Here is a 13104-nt window from a genome sequence, read left to right as displayed (position 1 = left end):
ACCCTTTCAGTTACATACGCTCTCAGCTGATGACAGCCGAAAGCCAAAAACATGTGTCCAGGGATACGGCACTCGCTGCACCTACCTTAGGTGAAAGACTTTGTACAGCGATACGGCACTTGCTGCACCTACTTAGGGTGAATCATTTTTTTAAAAATCCTCGCTATTTATATTTAAATGACTGCATTTACCATGATGCGTTGGGGCTATTTTCCTCTTGAATGCAAGGCAGTGTGCTCCCTTTTTCTTTTTGGATGTCTAAATGACGGCTCCCGTGAGCCTCTAGCTGAAGAGCACTGGCGATGCACCTGTGCGCCTACTGAGTGGTACAAAAACCTGTGAAGACGTTTGGCGGCATTTCAAGCGACCCCTTCAGTTACATACGCTCTCTGCTGATGACGGCCGAGAGCCAGAAACACGTGTCCAGAGATACGGCACTCGCTGCACCTACCTTAGGTGAAAGACTTTCTACAGCGATACGGCACTTGCTGCACCTACTTAGGGTGAATAATTTTTTTAAAAATCCTCGCTATTTATATTTAAATGACTGCATTTACCATGATGCCTTGGGGCTATTTTCCGCTTGAATGCAAGGCAGTGTGCTACTTTTTTTCTTTTTGGATGTCTAAATGACGGCTCCCGTGAGCCTCTTGCTAACGAGCACTGGCGATGCACCTGTCCCCCTACTGAGTGGCACAAAAACCTGTGAAGACGTTTGGCGGCATTTCAAGCGACCCCTTCAGTTACATACGCTCTCTGCTGATGACGGCCAAAAGCCAGAAACACGTGTCCAGAGATACGGCACTCGCTGCACCTACCTTAGGTGAAAGACTTTCTACAGCGATACGGCACTTGCTGCACCTACTTAGGGTGAATAATTTTTTTTAAAATTTGCGCTATTTATATTTAAATGACTGCATTTACCATGATGCCTTGGGGCTATTGTCCGCTTGAATGCAAGGCAGTGTGCTCCCTTTTTCTTTTTGGATGTCTAAATGAGGGCTCCCGTGAGCCTCTTGCTGACGAGCACTGGCGATGCACCTGTGCGCCTACTGAGTGGTACAAAAACCTGTGAAGACGTTTGGCGGCATTTCAAGCGACCCCTTCAGTTACATACGCTCTCAGCTGATGACGGCCGAAAGCCAGAAACATGTGTCCAGGGATACGGCACTCGCTGCACCTACCTTAGGTGAAAGACTTTCTACAGCGATACGGCACTTGCTGCACCTACTTAGGGTGAATAATTTTTTGAAAAATTCTCGCTATTTATATTTAAATGACTGCATTTACCATGATGCCTTGGGGCTATTTTCCTCTTGAATGCAAGGCAGTGTGCTTCCTTTTTCTTTTTGGATGTCTAAATGATGGCTCCCGTGAGCCTCTTGCTGACGGGCACTGGCGATGCACCTGTGCGCCTACTGAGTGGTACAAAAGCCTGTGAAGACTTTTGGCGGCATTTCAAGCGACCCCTTCAGTTACATACGCTCTCTGCTGATGACGGCCGAGAGCCAGAAACACGTGTCCAGAGATACGGCACTCGCTGCACCTACCTTAGGTGAAAAACTTTCTACAGCGATACGGCACTTGCTGCACCTACTTAGGATGAATAATTTTTTTTTTAATTCTCGCTATTTATACTTAAATGACTGCATTTAACATGATGCCTTGGGGCTATTTTCCGCTTGAATGCAAGGCAGTGTGCTCCCTTTTTCTTTTTGGATGTCTAACTGACGGCTCCCGTGAGACTCTTGTTGACGAGCACTGGCGATGCACCTGTGCGCCTACTGAGTGGTACAAAAACCTGTGAAGACGTTTGGCGGCATTTCAAGCGACCCCTTCAGTTACATACGCTCCCTGCTGATGACGGCCGAAAGCCAGAAACACGTGTCCAGAGATACGGCACTCGCTGCACCTACCTTAGGTGAAAGACTTTCTACAGCGATACGGCACTTGCTGCACTTACTTAGGGTGAATAATTTTTTGAAAAATTTGCGCTATTTATATTTAAATGACTGCATTTACCATGATGCCTTGGGGCTATTTTCCGCTTGAATGCAAGGCAGTGTGCTCCCTTTTTCTTTTTGGATGTCTAAATGACGGCTCCCGTGAGCCTCTAGCTGAAGAGCACTGGCGATGCACCTGTGCGCCTACTGAGTGGTACAAAAACCTGTGAAGACGTTTGGCGGCATTTCAAGCGACCCCTTCAGTTACATACGCTCTCTGCTGATGACGGCTGAAAGCCAGAAACACGTGTCTAGAGATATGGCACTCGCTGCACCTACCTTAGGTGAAAGACTTTCTACAGCGATAAGGCACTTGCTGCACCTACTTAGGGTGAATAATTTTTTGAAAAATTCTCGCTGTTTATATTTAAATGACTGCATTTACCATGATGCCTTGGGGCTATTTTCCGCTTGAATGCAAGGCAGTGTGCTCCCTTTTTCTTTTTGGATGTCTAAATGACGGCTCCCGTGAGCCTCTTGCTGACGAGCACTGGCGATGCACCTGTGCGCCTACTGAGTTTTACAAAAACCTGTGAAGACGTTTGGCGGCATTTCAAGCGACCCCTTCAGTTACATACGCTCTCTGCTGATGACGGCCGAGAGCCAGAAACACGTGTCCAGAGATACGGCACTCGCTGCACCTACCTTAGGTGAAAAACTTTCTACAGCGATACGGCACTTGCTGCACCTACTTAGGATGAATAATTTTTTTTTTAATTCTCGCTATTTATACTTAAATGACTGCATTTAACATGATGCCTTGGGGCTATTTTCCGCTTGAATGCAAGGCAGTGTGCTCCCTTTTTCTTTTTGGATGTCTAACTGACGGCTCCCGTGAGACTCTTGTTGACGAGCACTGGCGATGCACCTGTGCGCCTACTGAGTGGTACAAAAACCTGTGAAGACGTTTGGCGGCATTTCAAGCGACCCCTTCAGTTACATACGCTCCCTGCTGATGACGGCCGAAAGCCAGAAACACGTGTCCAGAGATACGGCACTCGCTGCACCTACCTTAGGTGAAAGACTTTCTACAGCGATACGGCACTTGCTGCACTTACTTAGGGTGAATAATTTTTTGAAAAATTTGCGCTATTTATATTTAAATGACTGCATTTACCATGATGCCTTGGGGCTATTTTCCGCTTGAATGCAAGGCAGTGTGCTCCCTTTTTCTTTTTGGATGTCTAAATGACGGCTCCCGTGAGCCTCTAGCTGAAGAGCACTGGCGATGCACCTGTGCGCCTACTGAGTGGTACAAAAACCTGTGAAGACGTTTGGCGGCATTTCAAGCGACCCCTTCAGTTACATACGCTCTCTGCTGATGACGGCTGAAAGCCAGAAACACGTGTCTAGAGATATGGCACTCGCTGCACCTACCTTAGGTGAAAGACTTTCTACAGCGATAAGGCACTTGCTGCACCTACTTAGGGTGAATAATTTTTTGAAAAATTCTCGCTGTTTATATTTAAATGACTGCATTTACCATGATGCCTTGGGGCTATTTTCCGCTTGAATGCAAGGCAGTGTGCTCCCTTTTTCTTTTTGGATGTCTAAATGACGGCTCCCGTGAGCCTCTTGCTGACGAGCACTGGCGATGCACCTGTGCGCCTACTGAGTTTTACAAAAACCTGTGAAGACGTTTGGCGGCATTTCAAGCGACCCCTTCAGTTACATACGCTCTCTGCTGATGACGGCCGAAAGCCAGAAACACGTGTCCAGAGATACGGCACTCGCTGCACCTACCTTAGGTGAAAGACTTTCTACAGCGATACGGCACTTGCTGCACCTACTTAGGGTGAATAATTTTTTGAAAAAGTCTCGCTATTTATATTAAATGACTGCATTTACCATGATGCCTTGGGGCTATTTTCCGCTTGAATGCAAGGCAGTGTGCTCCCTTTTTCTTTTTGGATGTCTAAATTACGACTCCCGTGAGCCTCTTGCTGACGAGCACTGGCGATGCACCTGTGCGCCTACTGAGTGGTACAAAAACCTGTGAAGACGTTTGGCGGCATTTCAAGCGACCCCTTCAGTTACATACGCTCTCTGCTGATGACGGCTGAAAGCCAGAAAGACGTGTCTAGAGATATGGCACTCGCTGCACCTACCTTAGGTGAAAGACTTTCTACAGCGATACGGCACTTGCTGCACCTACTTAGGGTGAATAATTAAAAAAAAAATTCTCGCTATTTATATTTAAATGACTGCATTTACCATGATGCCTTGGGGCTATTTTCCGCTTGAATGCAAGGCAGTGTGCTCCCTTTTTGTTTTTGGATGTCTAAATGACGGTTCCCGTGAGCCTCTTGCTGACGAGCACTGGCGATGCACCTGTGCGCCTACTGAGTGGTACAAAAACCTGTGAAGACGTTTGGCGGCATTTCAAGCGACCCCTTCAGTTACATACGCTCTCTGCTGATGACGGCTGAAAGCCAGAAACACGTGTCTAGAGATATGGCACTCGCTGCACCTACCTTAGGTGAAAGACTTTCTACAGCGATACGGCACTTGCTGCACCTACTTAGGGTGAATAATTTTTTGAAAAATTCTTGCTGTTTATATTTAAATGACTGCATTTACCATGATGCCTTGGGGCTATTTTCCGCTTGAATGCAAGGCAGTGTGCTCCCTTTTTCTTTTTGGATGTCTAAATGATGGCTCCCGTGAGCCTCTTGCTGACGGGCACTGGCGATGCACCTGTGCGCCTACTGAGTGGTACAAAAGCCTGTGAAGACGTTTGGCGGCATTTCAAGCGACCCCTTCAGTTACATACGCTCTCTGCTGATGACGGCCGAAAGCCAGAAACACGTGTCCAGAGATACGGCACTCGCTGCACCTACCTTAGGTGAAAAACTTTCTACAGCGATACGGCACTTGCTGCACCTACTTAGGGTGAATAATTTTTTTTTAAATTCTCGCTATTTATTTTTAAATGACTGCATTTAACATGATGCCTTGGGGCTATTTTCCGCTTGAATGCAAGGCAGTGTGCTCCCTTTTTCTTTTTGGATGTCTAAATGATGGCTCCCGTGAGCCTCTTGCTGACGAGCACTGGCGATGCACCTGTGCGCCTACTGAGTGGTACAAAAACCTGTGAAGACGTTTGGCGGCATTTCAAGCGACCCCTTCAGTTACATACGCTCTCTGCTGATGACGGCTGAAAGCCAGAAACACGTGTCTAGAGATATGGCACTCGCTGCACCTACCTTAGGTGAAAGACTTTCTACAGCGATACGGCACTTGCTGCACCTACTTAGGGTGAATAATTTTTTGAAAAATTCTCGCTGTTTATATTTAAATGACTGCATTTACCATGATGCCTTGGGGCTATTTTCTGCTTGAATGCAAGGCAGTGTGCTCCCTTTTTCTTTTTGGATGTCTAAATGACGGCTCCCGTGAGCCTCTTGCTGACGAACACTGGCGATGCACCTGTGCGCCTACTGAGTTTTACAAAAACCTGTGAAGACGTTTGGCGGAATTTCAAGCGACCCCTTCAGTTACATACGCTCACTGCTGATGACGGCCGAAAGCCAGAAACACGTGTCCAGAGATACGGCACTCGCTGCACCTACCTTAGGTGAAAGACTTTCTACAGCGATACGGCACTTGCTGCACCTACTTAGGGTGAATAATTTTTTGAAAAATTATTGCTATTTATATTAAATGACTGCATTTACCATGATGCCTTGGGGCTATTTTCCGCTTGAATGCAAGGCAGTGTGCTCCCTTTTTCTTTTTGGATGTCTAAATTACGACTCCCGTGAGCGTCTTGCTGACGAGCACTGGCGATGCACCTGTGCGCCTACTGAGTGGTACAAAAACCTGTGAAGACGTTTGGCGGCATTTCAAGCGACCCCTTCAGTTACATACGCTCACTGCTGATGACGGCCGAAAGCCAGAAACATGTGTCCAGAGATACCGCACTCGCTGCACCTACCTTCGGTGAAAGTCTTTCTACAGCGATACAGCACTTGCTGCACCTACTTAGGGTGAATAATTTTAAAAAAAATTCTCGCTATTTATATTTAAATGACTGCATTTACCATGATGCCTTGGGACTATTTTCCGCTTGAATGCAAGGCAGTGTGCTCCCTTTTTGTTTTTGGATGTCTAAATGATGGTTCCCGTGAGCCTCTTGCTGACGAGCACTGGCGATGCACCTGTGCGCCTACTGAGTGGTACAAAAACCTGTGAAGACGTTTGGCGGCATTTCAAGCGACCCCTTCAGTTACATACGCTCTCAGCTGATGACAGCCGAAAGCCAAAAACATGTGTCCAGGGATACGGCACTCGCTGCACCTACCTTAGGTGAAAGACTTTCTACAGCGATACGGCACTTGCTGCACCTACTTAGGGTGAATCATTTTTTTAAAAATCCTCGCTATTTATATTTAAATGACTGCATTTACCATGATGCGTTGGGGCTATTTTCCTCTTGAATGCAAGGCAGTGTGCTCCCTTTTTCTTTTTGGATGTTTAAAAGATGGCTCCCGTGAGCCTCTTGCTGACGAGCACTGGCGATGCACCTGTGCGCCTACTGAGTGGTACAAAAACCTGTGAAGACGTTTGGCGGCATTTCAAGCGACCCCTTCAGTTACATACGCTCTCTGCTGATGACGGCTGAAAGAAAGAAACACGTGTCCAGAGATACGGCACTCGCTGCACCTACCTTAGGTGAAAAACTTTCTACAGCGATACGGCACTTGCTGCACCTACTTAGGGTGAATAATTTTTTTTTTAATTCTCGCTATTTATATTTAAATGACTGCATTTAACATGATGCCTTGGGGCTATTTTCCGCTTGAATGCAAGGCAGTGTGCTCCCTTTTTCTTTTTGGATGTCTAAATGACAGCTCCCGTGAGCCTCTTGCTGACGAGCACTGGCGATGCACCTGTGCAACTACTGAGTGGTACAAAAACCTGTGAACACGTTTGGCGGCATTTCAAACGACCCCTTCAGTTACATACGCTCTCTGCTGATGACGGCTGAAAGCCAGAAACACGTGTCTAGAGATATGGCACTCGCTGCACCTACCTTAGGTGAAAGACTTTCTACAGCGATACGGCACTTGCTGCACCTACTTAGGGTGAATAATTTTTTGAAAAATTCTCGCTGTTTATATTTAAATGACTGCATTTACCATGATGTCTTGGGGCTATTTTCCGCTTGAATGCAAGGCAGTGTGCTCCCTTTTTCTTTTTGGATGTCTAAATGACAGCTCCCGTGAGCCTCTTGCTGATGAGCACTGGCGATGCACCTGTGCGCCTACTGAGTGGTACAAAAACCTGTGAAGACGTTTTGCGGCATTTCAAGCGACCCCTTCAGTTACATACGCTCTCTGCTGATGACGGCCGAGAGCCAGAAACACGTGTCCAGAGATACGGCACTCGCTGCACCTACCTTAGGTGAAAGACTTTCTACAGCGATACGGCACTTGCTGCATCTACTTAGGGTGAATAATTTTTTTGAAAAATCCTCGCTATTTATATTTAAATGACTGCATTTACCATGATGCCTTGGGGCTATTTTCCGCTTGAATGCAAGGCAGTGTGCTCCCTTTTTCTTTTTGGATGTCTAAATGACGGCTCCCGTGAGCCTCTTGCTGATGAGCACTGGCGATGCACCTGTGCGCCTACTGAGTGGTACAAAAACCTGTGAAGACGTTTGGCGGCATTTCAAGCGACCCCTTCAGTTACATACGCTCTCTGCTGATGACGGCCGAGAGCCAGAAACACGTGTCCAGAGATACGGCACTCGCTGCACCTACCTTAGGTGAAAGACTTTCTACAGCGATACGGCACTTGCTGCACCTACTTAGGGTGAGTAATTTGTTGAAAAATCCTCGCTATTTATACTTAAATGACTGCATTTAACATGATGCCTTGGGGCTATTTTCCGCTTGAATGCAAGGCAGTGTGCTCCCTTTTTCTTTTTGGATGTCTAACTGACGGCTCCCGTGAGACTCTTGTTGACGAGCACTGGCGATGCACCTGTGCGCCTACTGAGTGGTACAAAAACCTGTGAAGACGTTTGGCGGCATTTCAAGCGACCCCTTCAGTTACATACGCTCCCTGCTGATGACGGCCGAAAGCCAGAAACACGTGTCCAGAGATACGGCACTCGCTGCACCTACCTCAGGTGAAAGACTTTCTACAGCGATACGGCACTTGCTGCACTTACTTAGGGTGAATAATTTTTTGAAAAATTTGCGCTATTTATATTTAAATGACTGCATTTACCATGATGCCTTGGGGCTATTTTCCGCTTGAATGCAAGGCAGTGTGCTCCCTTTTTCTTTTTGGATGTCTAAATGACGGCTCCCGTGAGCCTCTAGCTGAAGAGCACTGGTGATGCACCTGTGCGCCTACTGAGTGGTACAAAAACCTGTGAAGACGTTTGGCGGCATTTCAAGCGACCCCTTCAGTTACATACGCTCTCTGCTGATGACGGCTGAAAGCCAGAAACACGTGTCTAGAGATATGGCACTCGCTGCACCTACCTTAGGTGAAAGACTTTCTACAGCGATACGGCACTTGCTGCACCTACTTAGGGTGAATAATTTTTTGAAAAATTCTCGCTGTTTATATTTAAATGACTGCATTTACCATGATGCCTTGGGGCTATTTTCCGCTTGAATGCAAGGCAGTGTGCTCCCTTTTTCTTTTTGGATGTCTAAATGACGGCTCCCGTGAGCCTCTTGCTGACGAGCACTGGCGATGCACCTGTGCGCCTACTGAGTTTTACAAAAACCTGTGAAGACGTTTGGCGGCATTTCAAGCGACCCCTTCAGTTACATACGCTCTCTGCTGATGACGGCCGAAAGCCAGAAACACGTGTCCAGAGATACGGCACTCGCTGCACCTACCTTAGGTGAAAGACTTTCTACAGCGATACGGCACTTGCTGCACCTACTTAGGGTGAATAATTTTTTGAAAAAGTCTCGCTATTTATATTAAATGACTGCATTTACCATGATGCCTTGGGGCTATTTTCCGCTTGAATGCAAGGCAGTGTGCTCCCTTTTTCTTTTTGGATGTCTAAATTACGACTCCCGTGAGCCTCTTGCTGACGAGCACTGGCGATGCACCTGTGCGCCTACTGAGTGGTACAAAAACCTGTGAAGACGTTTGGCGGCATTTCAAGCGACCCCTTCAGTTACATACGCTCACTGCTGATGACGGCCGAAAGCCAGAAACACGTGTCCAGAGATACGGCACTCGCTGCACCTACCTTAGGTGAAAGTCTTTCTACAGCGATACGGCACTTGCTGCACCTACTTAGGGTGAATAATTAAAAAAAAAATTCTCGCTATTTATATTTAAATGACTGCATTTACCATGATGCCTTGGGGCTATTTTCCGCTTGAATGCAAGGCAGTGTGCTCCCTTTTTGTTTTTGGATGTCTAAATGACGGTTCCCGTGAGCCTCTTGCTGACGAGCACTGGCGATGCACCTGTGCGCCTACTGAGTGGTACAAAAACCTGTGAAGACGTTTGGCGGCATTTCAAGCGACCCTTTCAGTTACATACGCTCTCAGCTGATGACAGCCGAAAGCCAAAAACATGTGTCCAGGGATACGGCACTCGCTGCACCTACCTTAGGTGAAAGACTTTGTACAGCGATACGGCACTTGCTGCACCTACTTAGGGTGAATCATTTTTTTAAAAATCCTCGCTATTTATATTTAAATGACTGCATTTACCATGATGCGTTGGGGCTATTTTCCTCTTGAATGCAAGGCAGTGTGCTCCCTTTTTCTTTTTGGATGTTTAAAAGATGGCTCCCGTGAGCCTCTTGCTGACGAGCACTGGCGATGCACCTGTGTGCCTACTGAGTGGTACAAAAACCTGTGAAGACGTTTGGCGGCATTTCAAGCGACCCCTTCAGTTACATACGCTCTCTGCTGATGACGGCCGAAAGCCAGAAACACGTGTCCAGAGATACGGCACTCGCTGCACCTACCTTAGGTGAAAAACTTTCTACAGCGATACGGCACTTGCTGCACCTACTTAGGGTGAATAATTTTTTTTAAAATTCTCGCTATTTATTTTTAAATGACTGCATTTAACATGATGCCTTGGGGCTATTTTCCGCTTGAATGCAAGGCAGTGTGCTCCCTTTTTCTTTTTGGATGTCTAAATGATGGCTCCCGTGAGCCTCTTGCTGACGAGCACTGGCAATGCACCTGTGCGCCTACTGAGTGGTACAACAACCTGTGAAGATGTTTGGCGGCATTTCAAGCGACCCCTTCAGATACATACGCTCTCTGCTGATGACGGCCGAAAGCCAGAAACACGTGTCCAGAGATACGGCACTCGCTGCACCTACCTTAGGTGAAAGACTTTCTACAGCGATACGGCACTTGCTGCACTTACTTAGGGTGAATAATTTTTTGAAAAATGTGCGCTATTTATATTTAAATGACTGCATTTACCATGATGCCTTGGGGCTATTTTCCGCTTGAATGCAAGGCAGTGTGCTCCCTTTTTCTTTTTGGATGTCTAAATGACGACTCCCGTGAGCCTCTAGCTGAAGAGCACTGGCGATGCACCTGTGCGCCTACTGAGTGGTACAAAAACCTGTGAAGACGTTTGGCGGCATTTCAAGCGACCCCTTCAGTTACATACGCTCTCTGCTGATGACGGCTGAAAGCCAGAAACACGTGTCTAGAGATATGGCACTCGCTGCACCTACCTTAGGTGAAAGACTTTCTACAGCGATACGGCACTTGCTGCACCTACTTAGGGTGAATAATTTTTTGAAAAATTCTCGCTGTTTATATTTAAATGACTGCATTTACCATGATGCCTTGGGGCTATTTTCCGCTTGAATGCAAGGCAGTGTGCTCCCTTTTTCTTTTTGGATGTCTAAATGACGGCTCCCGTGAGCCTCTTGCTGACGAGCACTGGCGATGCACCTGTGCGCCTACTGAGTGGTACAAAAACCTGTGAAGACATTTGGCGGCATTTCAAGCGACCACTTCAGTTACATACGCTCTCTGCTGATGACGGCCGAAAGCCAGAAACACGTGTCCAGAGATACGGCACTCGCTGCACCTACCTTAGGTGAAAGACTTTCTACAGCGATACGGCACTTGCTGCACCTACTTAGGGTGAATAATTTTTTGAAAAAGTCTCGCTATTTATATTAAATGACTGCATTTACCATGATGCCTTGGGGCTATTTTCCGCTTGAATGCAAGGCAGTGTGCTCCCTTTTTCTTTTTGGATGTCTAAATTACGACTCCCGTGAGCCTCTTGCTGACGAGCACTGGCGATGCACCTGTGCGCCTACTGAGTGGTACAAAAACCTGTGAAGACGTTTGGCGGCATTTCAAGCGACCCCTTCAGTTACATACGCTCACTGCTGATGACGGCCGAAAGCCAGAAACACGTGTCCAGAGATACGGCACTCGCTGCACCTACCTTAGGTGAAAGTCTTTCTACAGCGATACGGCACTTGCTGCACCTACTTAGGGTGAATAATTTTTTACAAAATTCTCGCTATTTATATTTAAATGACTGCATTTACCATGATGCCTTGGGGCTATTTTCCGCTTGAATGCAAGGCAGTGTGCTCCCTTTTTGTTTTTGGATGTCTAAATGACGGTTCCCGTGAGCCTCTTGCTGAAGAGCACTGGCGATGCACCTGTGCGCCTACTGAGTGGTACAAAAACCTGTGAAGACGTTTGGCGGCATTTCAAGCGACCCCTTCAGTTACATACGCTCTCAGCTGATGACAGCCGAAAGCCAGAAACATGTGTCCAGGGATACGGCACTCGCTGCACCTACCTTAGGTGAAAGACTTTATACAGCGATACGGCACTTGCTGCACCTACTTAGGGTGAATCATTTTTTTAAAAATCCTCGCTATTTATATTTAAATGACTGCATTTACCATGATGCGTTGGGGCTATTTTCCTCTTGAATGCAAGGCAGTGTGCTCGCTTTTTCTTTTTGGATGTTTAAAAGATGGCTCCCGTGAGCCTCTTGCTGACGAGCACTGGCGATGCACCTGTGCGCCTACTGAGTGGTACAAAAACCTGTGAAGACGTTTGGCGGCATTTCAAGCGACCCCTTCAGTTACATACGCTCTCTGCTGATGACGGCTGAAAGCCAGAAACACGTGTCCAGAGATACGGCACTCGCTGCACCTACCTTAGGTGAAAAACTTTCTACAGCGATACGGCACTTGCTGCACCTACTTAGGGTGAATAATTTTTTTGAAAATTCTCTCTATTTATATTTAAATGACTGCATTTAACATGATGCCTTGGGGCTATTTTCTGCTTGAATGCAAGGCAGTGTGCTCCATTTTTTCTTTTTGGATGTCTAAATGACGGCTCCCGTGAGCCTCTTGCTGACGAGCACTGGCGATGCACCTGTGCGCCTACTGGTTGGTACAAAAACCTGTGAAGACGTTTGGCGGCATTTCAAGCGACCCCTTCAGTTACATACGCTCTCTGCTGATGACGGCCGAGAGCCAGAAACACGTGTCCAGAGATACGGCACTCGCTGCACCTACCTTAGGTGAAAGACTTTCTACAGCGATACGGCACTTGCTGCACCTACTTAGGGTGAATAATTTTTTGAAAAATCCTCGCTATTTATATTTAAATGACTGCATTTACCATGATGCCTTGGGGCTATTTTCCGCTTGAATGCAAGGCAGTGTGCTACTTTTTTTCTTTTTGGATGTCTAAATGACGGCTCACCGTGAGCCTCTTGCTAACGAGCACTGGCGATGCACCTGTCCCCCTACTGAGTGGCACAAAAACCTGTGAAGACGTTTGGCGGCATTTCAAGCGACCCCTTCAGTTACATACGCTCTCTGCTGATGACGGCTGAAAGCCAGAAACACGTGTCCAGAGATACGGCACTCGCTGCACCTACCTTAGGTGAAAAACTTTCTACAGCGATACGGCACTTGCTGCACCTACTTAGGGTGAATAATTTTTTTTAAAATTCTCGCTATTTATATTTAAATGACTGCATTTAACATGATGCCTTGGGGCTATTTTCCGCTTGAATGCAAGGCAGTGTGCTCCCTTTTTCTTTTTGGATGTCTAAATGACGGCTCCCGTGAGCCTCTTGCTGACGA

The sequence above is a fragment of the Pleurodeles waltl genome, chromosome 10 (genome assembly GCF_031143425.1).
Source record: "Pleurodeles waltl isolate 20211129_DDA chromosome 10, aPleWal1.hap1.20221129, whole genome shotgun sequence".
Taxonomy (NCBI): Eukaryota; Metazoa; Chordata; class Amphibia; order Caudata; family Salamandridae; genus Pleurodeles; species Pleurodeles waltl.
The sequence above is the reverse complement of the archived record's forward strand: the minus strand, read 5'-3'. Positions refer to the sequence as shown.